Source organism: Meriones unguiculatus, chromosome 2, assembly GCF_030254825.1.
Source record: "Meriones unguiculatus strain TT.TT164.6M chromosome 2, Bangor_MerUng_6.1, whole genome shotgun sequence".
In the NCBI taxonomy this organism is placed as follows: Eukaryota; Metazoa; Chordata; class Mammalia; order Rodentia; family Muridae; genus Meriones; species Meriones unguiculatus.
In genome coordinates, this window is record NC_083350.1 from 151,791,807 (window position 1) to 151,809,029 (window position 17,223).

Here is a 17,223-nt window from a genome sequence, read left to right on the forward strand (position 1 = left end):
TAAAAAATAAAAATGTAATTAAAAATTACAGAAAAAATAAATTGTAATAAATATATAAATATTTTTTTGAAAAAAAGAAGCAAAAAAAAAAAAAGACACAAGTAAGTTACCAGAATGGATAACAAAACAGGACCCATCTGTCTGATTCATACAAAAACACACATCAGCAATAAAGACAGAATTAACTCAGAATAAAGTACTGGAAATAGGTTCTCTAAGCAAACAGGCCAAGCAAGCTGCAGTAGCCATTCTAGTACCTAACAAAATAGACTTTCAACCAAAATTAATAAAAAGAGATGAAGGACAGATGCTTAATACTCATCAAAAGAAAAATCTATCAAGACAACATCTCAATTCTGAACATCTATGCCCCAAATGCAATAGCACACATTAGTAAAAGAAACATCACTAAAGCTTAAAACACACATCAAACCCCACACATTATTAAGGGGAGACTTCAACACCTGACTCTCTACAATGGACAGATCACCAAGACAGAAACTAAATGGGGAAATTAACAAACTAACAGACACCATAAATCAATTGTATGCAACAGGTGTATTCTCTTGTATTTGGTCTAAATAGAAGTGAATATACCTTCCTCTCAGCACCTCACAGAACGTTCTCTAAATCTGACCATATACTCAGTCACAAAGTGAGCCTCAGCAGCTATAAGAAGATTGAAATAACCCCCTGCATCTTATCAGACCACCATGGATTAAAGCTGGAACTCAAAAACAACAGAAAGAAGAGAAAGCCTACAAACTCAAAGAAATTGAACAACTCCCTACTCAACAACCACTGGGTCAGGAAAGAAGTAAAGAAAGAAATTAGAAATTTTCTAGTATTCAAGAAAAATGAAGGCACAACATACCCAAACTTATAGGAAGCAGTGAAAACACTGCTTAGAGGTAAGTTCATAGCACTAAGCACCTTCATAAAGATGCCATGGAGAGATCCCATACCAGTACCTTAGCAGCACACCTGAAAGTTCTCAGAGGGGTGCAGACACACCAAAGAGGAGTCGATGACAGGAAATAATCAAAGCCAGGGCTGAAATAAAAAAATTAGAAACAAAGAGGATGATACAAAAAAAAAAAAATCAATGAAACCAAGAGGTGGTTCTTTGAGAAAATCAACAAGATAGACAAACCTTTAGCCAAACTAACTAAAATTCAAAGGAAGAATATCAAAATTAACAATATAAAACACAAAAAGAGGGACATAACAACAAATAAACACTGAGGCCATTAGGTCTTACTTCAAAAGACTCTATTCCACAAAATTAGAAAATGTAAAGGAAATTGACAATTCCACCTACCAAAGCTAAATAAAGATCAGGTAAACAATTTACACAGTCCTATAAATCCTAAAAAAAAAAAAAAAAAAAAAAAATACAGCAGTCATTAAAAGTCTCCCAACCAAAATAAAATGAAATATCCAGATCCAGATGGTTTTAGTGCAGAAGTCTACCAGACATTCAAAGAAAAGCTAATACCAATATTCCTCAAACTATTCTGCAAAATAGCAATTGAAGAAACATTGCAAAACTCATTCTATGACTCTACAGTAACCGTTGTATGTAAAGCACACAAAGACCCACACAAACAAAAAATAGAATTTCAGACCAATTTGACTCATGAACATTGATTCAAAAATACTCAATAAAATATCCACAAACTGAATCCAAGAACACTGCAGATACTTCATATACCATGATCAAGTAGGCTTCATCCCAGGGATGCAGGGATGATTCAACAAATAAAAATCTGTCAATGTAATATACCATATAAACAAACTCAAAAAAAATCACATGATCATCTCATTAGATGCAGAAAAAGCCTTTGACAAACACAGTAACCCTTCATGATGAATGTCTTGGAGAGATCAGAAGTACAAAATTCATACCTAAATATAATAAAGACTATATACAACAAGCCAGTTGCCAAAATCAAATTAAGTGGAGAGTAACTCAATGTGCTATAATCAGGAAAAAGACACAGATGCCTGCTTTTGCCATAACTCTTAAATATAGTACTTGAAGTTCTAGCTAGAGCAATAAGACAACTAAAGGCAAACAAGGGGATACAAATTGGGAAGGAATACATTAAGTATTGCTTTTTGCACATGATATGATAATGTATGTAAGTGATCCTAAAAATTCCACCAGAAAACTCCTACAGCTGATAAGCAGATTTAGCAAATTGGCTAGATACAAGACTAATGTAAAAAAAAAAAAAATCAGTAGTTTTCCTGGACAGAAACTACAAATGAGCTGAGAAAGAAATTAGAGAAACTACACCCTTCATAATAGCCACAAATAATATAAAGTATCTTGGTGTAATTTAAACCAAGTAACTGAAAGGCCTGTATGACAAGAACTTCAAGTCTCTGAAGAAAGAAATTGAAGAAGATATCAGAAAGATCTCCATGCTTGTGAATCAGTATGATTAACATAGTAAAAATGGCCATCTTACAAAAAGCAATGTACAGATTCAGTACAATCCCTATCAAAATACCAAAACAGTTTTTTTTTTTTACAGACTTTGAAAGAACAATTCTAAAATTTATAAGGAAAAAGAAAAAAGGCAGGCTAGCTAAAATAATCTTATACAATAAAAGAAGTTCTGGAGGTATCTCCATCCTTGACTTCAATCTTTACTACAGAGCAACAGTGTTAAAAACTGCATTGTATTGGCAGAGAAATTGACTTGTTGATCAATGGGATTGAATCAAAAACCCAGAAATAAACCCACATACCTATGGTCACTTGGATTTTTCACAAAGGCGCTAAAACCATCCAATTGCATCTTCAACAAATACTGCTGGTCTAACTGTAGGCCTACATGTAGAGAAATGCAAATAGATCCATATTTACCTCCCTGCCCAAAATTCAAATCCAAGTTAACGAAAGACCTCAATATAACACCAGATATAAAAGAATCTGTTAAAAGAGAAAGTAGGAAAGAACCTTGAACTCATTGGCACAGGCAGCAACTTCCAGAACAGAATACCAACCAAACCACCTCAGGCTCTAAGATCAACACTTAATAAATGTGACTTCTTGAAAGTGGAAAGCTTCTGTAAGGCAAAGGACACTGTCAATAAAACAAAACAACAGTCTACAGAGTGGGAAAAGATCTTCATTAACCCTACATATGACAAAGGGTTGCAAAGCTAATATCCAAAATATGTAATGGGCTCAAGAAATCAAACACCAATAAGCAAAATAATGTAATAAAAAATGAGACACAGAATTAAATAGAGAGTTCTCAGGAGAGGAATCCTGAATGGCTGAGAAGCACTTAGAGAAAAGCTCAACTTCCTTATTCATGAAGGAAATATAATCAAAAGAACGCTAAGATTCCATTCACACCAATCAGCATGCTTAAGATGAAAATGTCAAGGGACAGCACATGCTGGTGAGGGTGTGAAGAATGAGGGAACACTTTTCCATTGTTGATGGGAGGGTAAACTTGTACAGCCATTTTGGAAATCAATCTGATATTTTCTCAGAAAATTGGGAATGGTGCTACCTCAAGACCCAGCTATAATTCCCTTTGGTATGTACCCAAAAGATGCTCTGTCATACAAGGACACTTGCTCAATTATGTTAGTAACAGCTTTTTTCAGTAGTCAGAATCTGGAAACAACCTAGACGCTCCTCAATAGAAAAGTGGATAACAAAACTGTGGCACATTTATATACTGGAATACCACTCAGCTATTAAAAAAAATCATTAAATCTGCAAGCAAACTGAAGGAACTAAAAGAGACTATCCTGAGCAAGGTATCCCAGACTCAGAAAGACACACATGGTATGTACTCACTTATAATTGGATTTTTGCCATATAATACATGATAAGCCTACTATGAGGCACAGATCTGAAGAAGATAAGCAATAAGGAGGACCCAAGTGAGGCTGTATGAATCTCACTTGGAAGGGGAGACAGAATAGTCAGAGGCAATGGCTGAAAAGAGAGAACAAGTTATGAAAGGGGCCCAGAGAGTGAAGAGGCTAGAGATCAGACTTGAGGAAAGCAAGGGCAATAGGACAGAAAGTCTGTAGAGAAAAGATAAACTAAGGGTGGGTGCATCTCTGTCACAAGCTGGAGACCTAAGTCAGGGTAGGCTCCTGGGAGCATATGTGGGGTACTCAAGCAGAGACTCCTGGTAGCAAAGGCTGTAGACACTGAAGAGGACACCCACTAACTAGAGTAGTGTCCTAGCAGAGGGAGGGGAATACCAACATACTGACAAAACTTCGACCCTAAATTTACCCTGCCTACATGATATGCAGAGATAAAGATAGAACAGATAGATCACAGATTGAGGGAGTGCCCAACCAACGCCTGATCCAACCAAAGACCCACCCTATTAGAGAGTGCCAACCCCAGAAATTATGAATGAAGCTTTTCTAAACATGCAGACAGGAGTCTGACAAAGTTGGCCTCTGAGAGGAGTTACTCTGCAGTGTCTCAAAACAGATGCTGAGACTCACAGACAAACATTGGGTGATGCATAGGGAGTTTTGTGGAAAAGGAAAGAGAATAGGACCTGAATGTGACAAGAGTTCCACAAGAAGACCAAAAAAGCCAACAAACCAGGGCCCAGACAGGCTTTCTGAGACTGAAGCATCAACCAAGGACCATGTAGGAAGTGGACCTTGGCCCTCTACAAAGATTTAGCAGATGAGGTAACTTTGGCCTCATATGGGTCCTCCAGTAAGTGAAATGGGAACTGCATTGGACAAGGACTCACTTGCCAGCTTTTTTTTTTTTATCACTTTCTCCTGGCAGAACTGCTTTGCCAGGGAATCGGATATGTTCAGTCCTGATGCTACTTAATGAACTGGAATAAATGGGAAAGAGAGCTCCTTGCTTCTGCAGAAAAGGAAAGAATAAAGGAGAAATGATGGAGGGTGGAACTCAGAGAGGAGAAGGAATGGGGCTACAACAAAGATGTAAATTGAAAAAGAAAAAGGTATGATATTGGTTAAGTCAGTTATTGGATGTAAATTCTCCTTAAATAACCAAGACTTCACTAATGCCAAGTAGTTTGTTAGGTTCTTATTACCATGCAGGAAAGCTTATAGAGGAAGAGATTTTTCTTCCCCAAGGCAGAGCATAACAAATGGTGTCCAGGGCCAAAGAATCGGCCCTGAAAACACACATACACACAAATAATATTATATCGACTAAAGACGTTATATTTAAATCTATATTTGTATATACATGTACATATATGCAAGCAATAGCAATTAGTTTTTTAACTTGAAGGAGAGTGTGGAGGTGTATACTGGAGGATTTTGAAGGAGAAAAACAAAGGTAGCTATGTTATAATCAAATTATTATTGCAAAAATAAAATATCTAGAAGTAGACAGAAGTGAAAGAGCTACTCAGTTTGCTTAGTCTGTGCTAACATTTAGTATAGAGAGGTGGGAAATGTCAGGCTGCTCATGAAATCATAGTGGTAATTGTGGACCAGAAATGTTAGTAAGAAAGTCCCTTAATGCATCCAATCCTAAGGAAAGTGGCAAACTAAAGGAGATGCTTCATCTAAAGGATATGATTGATATTAGTAACAATATAAATAACAATTCCACCAACTGTGGCCAGGTATGGCAGACATGGCTTGTGAGATAACGAGTATCTCTTAGTTTCTAGAGTTTCATTATCCATTAACTTTAAATTTCAACAACTCTGACCAATTCCTTGTCTATGCACTGTCATGATAGTGCTTAGGGACAAGGTTGTTCTTCCCTATTACCATCCTTACTAGAAATAACAAAATGAAGGCTCGTTCATTAAAGACCAGCCTTATGCTTGTATATTATTTTACAATGAATGAAGTAGTAATATCCAGTATTTTGAAAACATCCTCCTGTATTTTTTTTTTCAAAATGCCTAGCAGATTACACAATTTTGGAATTTTCACTCTGGCGCATTGGATTACTGATTTCTGGGAAGATCTACTTGTTTGGGCTCAAACACACTTTTTAGGCTCACTGCGTGCCTCAACTCTCATTTTTCACTCGTACTGATAACAAGTGAAAATGTTTAAACTACAAAGGATTTTATTCTCAGTTTTATTAGGTTAACAGATAAATATATTATCTCAAAAACTGAAAAAAAGGTGTCAATCTGTCATTAACCAGTTAACAGATATTAGGGACAGTATGTAGATTGACTGGCAGATGTGACAATGTGCAGAACCACTATAAATCATTGTCCTGTTAAATCCTAGAAAAAGAAACATCAGTTCTTAATGCTAAATCTCAAGTTGACCCCTATTATTGGGGGGGGAGCTAAATAGTCTTTGTGTTCCTTATATTTCAGAGATGTTTGAAATAGTGATTTAATTTAAAGATGATATATGAAAATAAATTACTGAATTTAAATATTTATTATGGAAATTTTTTTATATTTTAAATTCTTTATTAATTATACTTTATTCACTTTGTATTCCCCCTGTGATTCCCTCCCTCCTCCCGTCCCAATTCCTCCCTTCCTCCCAACTCTGCACGCATGTCCCTCCCCAAGTCCACTGATAAGGGAGGTCTTCTTTTCCTTCCTTCTGATCCTGGTCAATTAGGTCTCATCAGGAGTGGCTGCATTGTCTTCTTCTGTGGCCTGGTAATGCTGCTCTCCCCCTCAGGGGAAAGTGATTAAAGAGCAGGCCAATCAGTGCATGTCAGAGACAGTCCCTGTTCCTATTACTATGGAACCCACTTGGATACTGAACTGCCATGGGTTACATCTGTGCAGGGGTCTTAGGTTATCTCCATGCATGGTCCTTGGTTGGAGTATCAGTCTCAGGAAAGACCCCTGTGCTCAGAATTTTTTTTTTTTTTTGTTCTGTTGCTCTCCTTGTGGAGTTTCTGTCCTCTCCAGATCTTAGTGTTTCCCACTTCTTTCATAAGATTCCCTGCACTCTGACAAAAGGTTGGCCATAAGTCTCAGCATCTGCTTTGATAGTCTATAGGGCAGAGTCTTTCAGAAGTCTTCTCTGTCAGGCTCCTGACTTTTTCCCTCTTTTCTCCTTCTTTTTTTTTTTTTTTTTTTTCAATGCAGTTTATTCAGGAACATTGAACAATCCTCGGACCCCGGGGAAAGCCAGCCCACAGCTTAAATAGCCTCTGGGTAGCCAACCCAGGCGTGCCACGGGGGCAATGCAGATAGGTCCACATACATGGAAGCAAGCCAGATCCTCGGCCTTAGCCAAATGTGGAGTTGTTCATGACAGAGAGCACTCACCATCGGGAAGGTGGAAGGCGGAAACCAGCTCCATCTTTAAGGCACAGCATTCCGCAGCTCTCTACAGTTCCCCCTTTTTGTTTTAGACGCATCAGGCAAGAGTAGAGGTCTGATCTCTGATATTAGAAATAAATTGGGACTTTGTACTGATGTTCATTTAGGTGTCATCCACCCAAAGAGCATCAGACCCGTCCGATACCTTTTTCTCAGAGGCGGGACCTGGGGCATCAACCCGCATGCAATCAGACATGCTCTTCTCTAGGTTGAAAGCAGCTGACCCTGAGTGCAGTGCTTAGCGTCGCATCCTGAGCGTATCATTTTAGCTTTTTATGGTATCCAACCATGCTTGGGGAGAATGTCCTGCTTCAGTGGCTGTAAAGGCCTGAATGATCATGGTTGCATCACACTGTTGTGAGACTCTAATCTTGCATATATACCACAGGCAAACCAAGGAGACCAACACCAGAAGGCCTGCTAACACTCCCATGCCCGCCCATTCCTTCAGATGATTCATGGCTGCAGCAATCCATGTTGATAATCCTGTGGCTAGTTATTATGGAAATTTTTATCATCATGACAACAGTACTTAGTTTTCATTTCTGTCCTACTAAATTACTATAAATTTACTGGGTTATATAAATTAAAGGTTTTTTCTTTTTCTGTCTTCTGTAAGTCAAATCTTAGGAGATTCTCACATTGGAAAATTCAAAGCATTAGCTGGATTACATTTTTTGTGATTTCAGTGAGAGCTGTGTTCCCTGAACGTCTTGAAATTCTAGTAACCATGTACAACCCTTGACTTCTAATCATTTCCAAGCTTTACGGAGTCAGCACAATTCATCTTCTGTTCATTTTCCTTTCAACTGCAGATAGGAAAGACTCTCAGGAGAAGTTGTGTTTCATGGTCCCTGGAATCAGACTGTGTAATCCAGATAATCCAGGATTAACTGCACCTCTCAGAATTCGTAATTAAAATATCCACCAACTGTCCTTTTGTGAACATTTGAAATTGTATATTGAGGAGCTCTGGGAATTATTACTAGGACAACTTTGGGTGCCTCTGTGCTTCTACACAAGAATTACTGTACTTCAGAAAATTATTTACCACAAGTTTACTTTGTAACAATGAATGATATTTCTCAAAGATTTAGTGACAGGGAAAACTAGAACAATAACAAGTAATAATAAGGTAATGTAAAACACCACAGTTATTTAAAGAGAGAGTAGGCATTCCAGACAAGGTTCTGTATATACAAGGTCCTAATGAAAATTTCCAAGTAGAAAGGTCTTATTTTGTACTGAGTGTAGGGAGATCCATCCAAGGGCCTTGACCAAGCAATCTGGCTGAAGTATCTGAGCTACTTCCAGCTCAGAAAATGTAAAAGTAACTTAAAGGTTCTCTATGTTTGCTAAGTGGCAGATTCTAGGTTAATATTAAAATTAATTTGATACTGTAATATGATGCATGTTTTTCTCCAAGTTGTCAACTTAGTGCTTTTGTCATGACTTTGTGTAACTATGAATATTTAGCTAACAAGTGACCAATGCATGTAATAAAGACATCATTATGCATGTTTCATGGAAGCATCTTAGTTGTGTACATTATTTTTCTTAATGTTGAATGTCATATTTTTTTTCTGTAACTCAGTTTAGCTAATACAAAAATAAAACACCGAGTCACCAAATTTGACACAGGTAAATAATATGTGATTAAAATAATCACACTTGCATAAAATGCACATCAACTTTTAGCAAGAAGGCATATAGTATTGTACAAAGTAATCACAAGTCATATTTAGCTGTAAACCCTTTGAGCTTCAATAATGTTTCTCATGCAAAGACATGTCTACCGAGGCTACAAGGCTATAAACGCCATGGGAGTGACCAAAGATATTCTGGTGTATCTAGGATTTGCTCCATTACATGAACCTCATACCTTCTCCATTGTTGGGCTAAGAACACGTGGACAGAGCATTGATGGGCCCTAAGAAAGAACCTGCTATTATTATGGGTAAGTGGACTTGGTATTAAACTAACTAATTGTGTATCATTCTACCCACAGAAAAATGCATCTCTCATGCAGCAACTGAGAAGCTTCTAACTGCAGTACTGTGTGATTAACATAGTGACTCACAACTGTACAAGAAGCAGATAATAGAGATTGAATAAATCTCATCCTTAAAGGTATATATACCCATACATACATATATATATGTTATATTAGGTGTACATATAACATAACTTCTTACCTAAGACCCAGAAGTCATTGCAAAAGTGGGCAGAAAGACCATAAGAACCTGAGGCAACTACAGCAAAGCAGGAAAGCTGCCTTTCATGTGTAAAAAATCTGTGAAATCTTAAGCCACAGCAAATCACATCAAGGAGAGAAAAAAAATGTACACAAAATCTAAGCTTGGAACTATTGGTAGTGTTAACTGCTTTGGGTAAAGATCACACATAAGGAAATATTTGGATGATAGAAAAATTTATTTTGAAGGATTTTAAAATAACACAAATTTTGGTGGGTAGGGAAAGAGGGTATATTGAAGAATAATTTGTAGTGTTAATATGATACAAACACATTGTACGGAATTTCCAAAGAACTCATTTTTGAAATGAATTGCAAACAGAAATGTCACAAAAATTGGGGGGATTGGAAGGAGTACACTGTAGATTGCACTCTCACATAAAGAGTGAGAAAAATCAAACTACAGAGTGAAGGAGAAACACAAATAAAAATTCATTACTTGAATATCGCACAATGGACAAAACAGAACACCAATAGCAGAAATGGATTGATTACTTAAAAACTGATTAGGAAAAACTTGTCTTGAGTATTGAAAAATAAACATTAATTTCTATATTATCAAAATCTATATTATCAAACTAGATTTTTTAAAAAATACTATACACACAAACCTTTATGAGCCAATCAAAATATCTAAGAGTTTAATAAATGTTATTTATTAAATAATAGTAATTTTACAGAGATTCTTGTCTAAAAATTAAGACAATTAATAAGCTGTGTTTTAACATACCCGGCAATGTCTAAAAGTAATACGATATAGTACAGGGAAGTTGTTGAGATGAGCACTTAAATAAGCTATATGCATTTAAATTTGGCATTCTACACTGTCATATGTAAATGTCTAGGAAACCAAAGCCTCAAAGCATTTGGATAAAAACATACCAATATCCTTGTAAAACAAATATTTAACAAAATTATGAATGACCTAATACACCACTATTAGTAGTGGCAATTAAAAGATCATAAAAAAAAAAAACTTAAGCAACAAGGAACATGCCAAAAAGTATTTGGAACTCCCATATATATTTAGAGTTAATATGGAGTGTGAACGGGTCTGGAAATGCTATAAAAGAGGGAAGAATTCTTAATAAACTCTTAAATTCAAAACTCAGTGAACTACAATTTACTCTTTTAACAAGCTAATTATGAAACTTAATTACTGCTAATATTTAATAGTTCACTGTTTCTCCCATATAACTGGGCAACACAGTAACATAAGTTTGAGCATTATTTCCCAAAATGTTCATAAAAGTTATCTGTTTAACACTTCCTTGTAATTTCTTAATCTACCATATGACTTCAAAGCAAGAAAGGGACAAGGTGGGTGTGATTCATCTGCTCTGAAAAACTTCTAAACCTTGTTAGAGTGACCTACTGTTATTGTCTGGTGCCTGGATAAACGACATTGAGTTTCATTACATTTCTACTGTTTCTGAGTTTAGAAAGGAAGTAATTTATCTTTGATGCAAAACAGAAAGCAAAGAGCTCATTTGAGCACTGTGGAGAGAATAAAAAATAAAAAATAAAAAAAAGAGGCTGACCGGGTGAAAATTGCATATTCATGGAATATATTACACTAAATTGCTGTGTTTCTAAATGCAATCCTCTAATCTCTAAATGAAAAATCTCCTTTGGCTGTAGTGAGCTTTCCCTGCATATGGAATATAACATTATATGTTGTTTTCCCTTTTTATTGATATATGTTGCTCATTTTAGGAAGCCAGCCATCTGGAAAAATAATGTACATGTAAATGAAAACAAACATCTATGAAACATCTTCTTCAGGTGTTTGTTTATTTAAGTAGATTATTAAATTCTATCAGTAAAAATAAAACAACAAAGAAAGGTTTTGTTTTTCTTATGGAATCTTTAATAAGGAGAGAAGATTGGGTTTTAGAATTAAAGTCTTACTATAGAAAAATGTCAATTTCTAGTTTATAATGCACCATTTAAGGTAAGTCAATTTTATTTAAAATGTATATGCGGGTACTATATAACACCTCATAATACTAGTCCAAATTTAATTAGGAAAGTTTCATATATGTATCCAGTATTTTTTAGAATACTTATGTACAAACACACTGATAAGCAATGGTCAGAAAAGTGTGTTTACACATTTATACTTATACGGGACTGCATGTACAATAATATAATACATTTAACACAATGAAATTATTGTATGACATCATTGATAATTAGAAATAATATTTTCTTTGAATGTGACAATTTAGTTTTCTAACAATGAAAAAGGAAATATAGAGTATAAATTAACATTATAGCTATATTCAAAGATGCTCTGCTATTAAGGAAAAACATCCTGCTACATAATACATATCTTCATGCCAACAGTTCAAAATTAACATAATATATGCTATTAAGAAAGATGCTCTACCATGCAACAAGGACATTTGCTGAACTATGTTCAAAGGAGCTTTGTTCATAATAGCCAGAATCTGGAAACAACCAAATGTCCCTCAACCAAAAAATGGATACAGAAATTGTGGTACATATACACAATGGAATACTACTCAGATATTAAAAAAAAAAAAAAAAGATAGCATGCAATTTTCAGGCAAATGGATAGAACTAGAAAAGATCATGTTGTGTGAAGTAACCCAGAACCAGGAAGATGCACATGGTATATACTCATTTATAAGCAGATATTAGCCATATGATACAGGATAACCTTACTATAACCCTCAGACCAAAAGAAGCTAAATAACAAGGAGAACCCTAGGGAAGATGCTTAATTCTCATTCAGAAGGGCAAATAGAATAGAGACTGGAAGTTGATGAAGAGAGGGAACAGAATGGGAGTCTACCATAGATATCCTGTGAAAGAATCCACCTAGCAGGGCCTCAAAGTAGATACTAAGGCTGACAGCCAAACTTTGGGCAGAGCACAGGGAGTCTCATGGAAGAAAGGGGGCTAGAAGGACACTCGGGAAGGGACAGGGGGTCGACAAGGAAAATAACAGAGCTAAAAATTGTGGGCCAAGGCGGCCTGCAGAGACTAATGTACCAATCAAAGACAAAGCATGGGGAAGACTTAAATACCCAGGTCTGATATAACCCAGAGGCAACACAGTCTCCATGTGGATTTCCTAGTAAGGGAGCAGGGGCTGTCTTGGCATGGACTCTGTTGCCTCATCTTTGATCACTTCCCCCTGGTGGTGGTGGGGTGTTTGCTTGTCAGGCCACAGAGGAAGAGGATGCAGGCAGTCCCAAAGACGCTTGATAGGCTGGGGTCAGATGGTAGGGGAAGAGGACTCCCCCTTTCTGAGAAATAGTGTAGGGGAAAGAGGGAGAGAGGATAAGACAGGGAGGAGATGAGGGAGAGGGCTAAAATTCAGATGTAAAGTGAAAAAAATTATTAAAAAATAAATTTAAGTGCTTCTCTGCCATTCGGTATTCCTCTATGGAGAATTCTTTGTTTAGCTCTGTTCCCCATTTTTTAAGTGGATTATTGCTTTGCTGCTTTTCAGCCTCTTTAGTTCTTTATATATACTGGATATGAGTCCTCTGTCAGATAAAGGGTTGGTGAAGATTCTTTCCCAATCTGTAGGCGGTCGCTTTGTTTTGAAGCACTTAAAGAAATGCTCAACCTCATTAGCCATTAGGGAAATGCAAATCAAAACAACCCTGAGATTTCACCATACACCCATGAGAGTGGCCAAGATCAAAAACTCAAGTGACAACACATGCTGGAGAGGTTGTGGAGAAAGGGGAACCCTTCTCCACTGCTGGTGGGAATGTAAACTTGTACAACCACTCTGGAAATCAATCTGGCGCTTTCTTAGACAACTAGGAATAGCGCTTCCTCAAGATCCAGCCATACTACTCCTAGGCATATATCCAAAAGAGGCTCAAGCACACAATAAGGACATTTGCTCAACCATGTTTGTAGCAGCTTTATTTGTAATAGCCAGAAGCTGGAAACAACCCAGATGCCCCTCAACTGAAGAATGGATGCAGAAATTGTGGTACATCTACACAATGGAGTATTACTCAGCAATGAAAAAAAAAAAGGAAATCATGCAATTTTTCAGGTAAATGGTGGGACCTGGAAAGGATCATCCTGAGTGAGTTGTCCCAGAAGCAAAAAGACACACAGGGTATATACTCACTCATATAGACATACAGAATAGGATAAACCCACTAAAATCTGTGCATCTAAAGAAACTAAGCAAGAGAGAGGACCCTAACTAAAATGCTCAATCCCCATCCTGAAAGGCAAAGAGGATGGACATCAGCAGAAGAAGAAAACAGGAAACAACCTAGGAACCTACCACAGAGGGCCTCTGAAAGCCTCTGCCCTTCAGACTATCAAAGCAGATGCTGAGCCTGATGGCCAAGTGTCAGGCAGAGTGAATGGAATTTTATGTAAGAAGTGGGAAATAGTAAGAGCTGGAGAGGACAGGAACTCCACAAGGAGAGCAACAGAACAAGAAAATTTGAACACAGGGAACTTCCCAGAGACTCCAACCAAGGACTATTCATGGAGATAACCCAGAACCCCTGCACAGATGTAGCCCATGGCCATTCAGTGTCCAAGTGGGTTCCATAGTATTGGGAAGAGGAACTGCCTCTGACATAATCTGATTGGCCTGCTCTTTGATCACCTCCCCCTGAGGGGAGAGCAGCCTTACCAGGCCACAGAAGATGACAATGCAGCCACTCCGGATGTTATCTGATAGACTAAGATCAGAAAGAAGAAGAGGAGAACCTCCCCTATCAGTGGACTTGGGGAGGGGCATGCATGCAGAAAGGGTAGGAAAGATGGGATCGGGAGGGGAGGAAGGTGGGGCTTATGGGGGGATACAAAGTGAATAAAGTGGAATTAATAAAAGTTAAATAAAAAATAAAAAAAAATAAATTTAAATTAGAAGAAAAAAAACAAATACAGCCAAACAAAATGTTATGGCAACAGGTGAGGTCAGAATGCATATGTGTCCCATATCATATGCTTTATCTTCAGTTGCTCTTTGTCTTTACAACTGAAGTATCCTTACACAGCCAAATTCCTGACATGGAAATCTGTATAGTGTTTTCTTTTCCCTAACAACTAAAAATATATTGCTAAAAGAAAGCAGTATATTCATACTTTTCCCATAGGCCTAACAGTTTGAATAAAACTATGATTATTCAAATGTTGGAAAGCATATATCCATGAAAAAAAAAATATTATCCAATTTGTTTTAACTAAGGTTTCCGTTGACATGAAGAGCAAGCTGCATGACCACAGCAACTGTTATAAAGGAAAACATTTAATTGGGACTGGCTTACCACTCAGAAGTTTAGTCCATTATCATCATTGTAAGAAGCATGACATCTCACTAGCAGACATGGTGATGGTGAAGGATCTGAGAGTTCTATATCCACATCAGCAGGCAGCTGGAAGAAAGAGAGACATGGTGCCTGGCTTGAGCTTCTGAAACCTCGCATTGATACACCTCCTCCTACAAGGCCATACCTCCTAATTTTGTCACTCCTTACAGTCCTATGAGAGCCATTTTCATTTAAACCACCATATTACGGAAAGAAAATTTCATGTAGATGAACTCATCTATTTACTAATTGTCAAATGATGATGTATTTTAAGCAAGCACAACAAGGCCAAATAAAATACATGTGTCTTTCAGGGCAAGAACATGAATATAGACCCATTAAAAAAAAAAAAGCTTATATCACATTTGAAACATGCATTTAGGAGCTTTTATACAAACACCCATGTATAATCAGCTCCTTAGGAAATATCATGCTAATGTATGCATGCAAAATTTAAACACAAATTGATATCCAATGCAATCATATATTTCAGATTGTTATTAAGAAATATTCATATGAAACAGACTTTGTTTTTAAAATAAGAAGTTGGAAAATTGTTTACCTGCTATTTTCTATGTCTTCCCACATATGTTAACAGCATACATTTTCTAAGATCTAATTTTATTTAAAATTATGTTCCAAATATTACATTTTATGTTTTTCAGTTGATGCATATATTTATTTCTAGGTCTCCACTTTATAAAACAATTTGAATTACAAATTGTTTCCTCAGAAAACTGTAAAGTGTTCCGAAAGGCTTAGCGTTAATTAATTCTATAATGCAAAATTTAGCTACCAATTATTTGTTCTAATGAAGGAAGCAGCTATGAATAGCCCGGAAGCAATTTGTGTTCATTCACAAAGAACCTTTGAATTTTTATGAGAAGATGGAAGTGTTGAAGATCTGGAAAGTTATTTAATATTGAATAACAATACAAACAAGAACATGAAAAAAGCTGCAGGGGAGTTATGAAATGATCTACCTCTTCCCCCAAGTATAGCTAATTCTTGAAACATTTGTGCCGAAGGACACAGTGTCTCTAGAGTTTTTATAATGTTCCATTGATGTAAAAGGGTTCCTAACTGTCTCTGACATTAACTCAGTGGCTGGCTCTTTAAACCAGCCGCACCCCTGAGGGAGGAGCAGCCTTGCCAGGCCACAGAGGAGGACACTGCAGCCAGTCCTGATGGGACCTGATAAGTTAGGGTTAAATGGAAAGGGAGGAGGACCTCCCCTATCAGTGGACTTGGAGAGAGGCCTGGGAGGAGATGAGAGAGGGTGGATAGGATTGGGAGAGAATGAGGTAGGGGGTTACAGCTGGGATACAAAGTGAATAAAATGTAATTAATGTAAAAAAGGGACAAAAGGAAAAAATCTGATTTGTATTACATTCATGCAAAGAAAATTTAACTTCTATATTTACAAATGGGAATTGGAGATGTCCATAAAAAAATAGCAATTAGCTAAGTCTTCAAGTGGGTACCTTAGTAAAGGGAACAGTGACTGTTTCTGATATGAACTCAGTGTCTGGCTCTTTAATAACTTCCTCCTGAGGAAGGGGCAGTCTTACAGCCCACAGAGGAAGACAATACAGCCAGTCCTTAGGAGACCTGATAGGCTAGGGTCAGATAGAAGGGGAGGGAAGATCTCCTTTATCAGTGGACTTGGGGAGATGAATTGGAGGGTAAAAGGAGGAAAAGTGTGGGGTTAGGAGGAGAGAAGGGAGGGGGTTACAGCTGGGATAAAAAGTGAATAAATTGTAATAAATTTTTAAAATAAAAGGAAAAAATAGTCATTAGAAGAGTGTTAGCAATTCCAGAGGTAAAATTAAAAAAAAAAATGAATTTTTCTGACACTCATTTTCGTAGTATCAAGGATTGAAAGGCCTAAAGTGGTCACTGTTAAACAATGTTTCAATAAATTTACAAACAAGACTACTTAGTAACTAAAATCAAGGAAACGTATACAATGGCAGTAAAAGTTGAGGAAGGCAAAGGGGTACTCATTTTTAAAATTAAATTACCTTGTAGTAATACTTCATAATCCATGTTGAGTATGAAAAAAATAAAGTATAAAGACCATTTTATAACAGCAAGAACTAGAATCAGAAAAAGATAGTATGTTAATAAATGTTTGCTGCTAAATCCCATAGCTGACACCTTGTACTGTTAATTATCCTGCTTGCAGTAATCACTGGGATGGAAACCATGTAGTAATTTTACAGTTACTGGATTTTTGTAAATGTCAAAGAATTACCACAAACTAATTCAATAACCTAAAAGTATCGTAGATTCCAAGGATCTTAAACTATTTGATTAAGGAGTTTTTCTC